At 37.0% G+C, this 2,393-nt stretch overlaps 1 pseudogene; it reads left to right on the top strand.

Moving 5' to 3' along the window:
- The first annotated feature begins 1,291 nt into the window (after positions 1-1,291).
- On the top strand, positions 1,292-2,020 carry LOC139703488 (small ribosomal subunit protein eS4, X isoform-like; annotated as a pseudogene).
- Positions 2,021-2,393: the final 373 nt, after the last annotated feature.

Raw genomic sequence — 2,393 nt, 5'->3', positions numbered from 1 at the left:
CATAGTGTCTCCATACTGGTCCTTGCTTTTGCTGCTATTTTGGCTATGTACATCACTCGGTAAATTCAGAATGCTTTCAATGTAAATACAGTTGTCAAAAATCTTACCTAAGCCTTTATACTGTAGAGTAACATGATGTAGACTAAAAAAAAAAAAAATCTTTTCTCATGACTGCCGCTAGTGGAGTCCACAATGAAGTTTTGGGGAAACCTAGTAGATGCTATAGTCTTCCAAGGTATACTTACTTGGAATTGATGGTGCAAACATGTATGTGTAACCCCTGCCTATGGAACAAATCAGTTCACATCTGCAAAAACATTAAAAAGCATCCACATTTTCTAAGTTTTCCTATTTCTTTTTTTAGAGTTCTGTGGTTTTCGTTGTAGAGGTCTTTTTCAACAATCATTGTAGATTGATTCCCAAATTTGTTTTGGCTGTTATGAATAAGGTAGTTCTTCAACACATGGTGCTAAAATAACTGGAAATCCATTGTAGCAAAATGAAACTAAACCCCTATGTATTACACTGCACAAAATTCAACTCAAAGTGGATCAAAGATTTAGTTACTAGAATAGAGACCCTGCACTAATAGAAGAAAAGTTAGGCCCAAATCTTCACCATCTCAGCTCAGGAAATGACTTCCTTAACAAGACTCCTAGAGCACAAGAAGTAAAATCAAGAATTAATTAAAGGATGGAATCAACTTAATATGTTTCTCCACGCTAAAGCAAACAATCAGTAATGTGAAGAGAGAGCCTACAAAATGGGAGAAAATTTTTAGCACTTGCACCTCTACAAAAACTTAACACACACACAAAAAAACCAACAACAAATAACCCAATTAATAAATGGGCTAAGGAACTGAAAAGATGTTCAATATCTCTAGCAATTAGACAAATGCAAATCAAAACCACTCTAAGATTCCATCTCACTCCAGTCAGAATGGCAATTACCAAGAATACAAGCAATAATAAATGTTGATGATAACGTGGTGGAAAAAGTACACTCATAAATTACATTGTTGGTAGGGCTGCAAATTGGTACAACCATTAGCAAAAACATTATGGAGATTCCTCAGAAAACTTGGTATGGAATCTCCATTTGACTCAGCTATCTCACTGCTAGTTTTTACCCAAATGACTTAAAATCAGCATACTAGACTCATGCAGCCACATCAATGCTTATAGCATCTCAATTCACAATAGCTAAGCTATGGAACCAACCTAGATGCCCTTAAACTGATGAATGCATAAAGAAAATATAGTATAGTCTTTCCATGCCTAGATCAGCCATGGCTCCTGGTTCCAAGAAGCAAGTAGCGGCTCCAAAGCACTGGATGATGAATAAATTGACTGGTGTGTTTGCTCCTCATCCATCCACTGGTCCCCACAAGCTGAGAGAATGTCTTCCTTTCATCATTTTTCTAAGGAACAGACTTAAGTATCCTCTGACCGGAGATGAAGTAAAAAAGATTTGCATGCAGCACTTCATCAAGATTGATGACAAAATCCAAACCAATAAAACCTACCCCACCAGTTTTATGGATGTCTTCAGCATTGATGAATGGAGAGAATTTCGTTCTGATCTAATGACACCAAGGGTCATTTTGCTGTTCATCGCATTACACCTGAGGAAGCCAAGTACAAGTGACGCATGATGCTCGAACCATTCAATACCCTGATCTCCTAATGAAGGTGGATACCATTTAGATTGATTTGAAGACTCTCAAGTTTATTGATTTCATCAAGTTTGACACTGGTAACTTGTGTATGGTGACCGGAGGTGCTACCTTGGGAAGAATTGGTGTGATTACCAACAGAGAGAGAGACATCCTGGCTCTTTTGACGTGGTTCATGTGAAAGATGCCAGTGGCAACAGATTTGTCACCTGGCTCTCCAATATTTTTGTTATTGGCAAAGGCAATAAACCATGGATTCCTCTTCCCTGAGGAAAAGGAATTTGACTCATTATTGCTGAAGTGAGAAACAAGAGACTGGCTGCCAAACAGAGCAGTGGGTGAAATAAATGGTCTCTAGGTGATATGCCTACAGAGTAGAGGTCTTTGTACTTAATTAAAGAAAATACAGCAGGATTAAATATATATATATATATATATATATATATATATATATATATACACACACACAATGCAATAAAAAACCCAAAAATATATATACACAATGAATTCTTCCTTAGCCTTAAGGAAGAATGAAATAATGACATTTGCCAATAAAGAGATGGAGGTGGAGAATGATATTAAGCAAAATAAGACAATCCCAAAGAACCAAAGGCCAAATGATCTCTCTGATATGTGGATGCTAATTCACAGTAGAAGTTGGGGGATGGTTAGGGAAGAATAGAGATACTATGGATTAGGCAGAGGAGAATAACAG

Source organism: Marmota flaviventris, chromosome Y (assembly GCF_047511675.1).
Source record: "Marmota flaviventris isolate mMarFla1 chromosome Y, mMarFla1.hap1, whole genome shotgun sequence".
NCBI lineage: Eukaryota > Metazoa > Chordata > Mammalia > Rodentia > Sciuridae > Marmota > Marmota flaviventris.
This window is presented reverse-complemented; position numbering and strand designations above follow the sequence as displayed.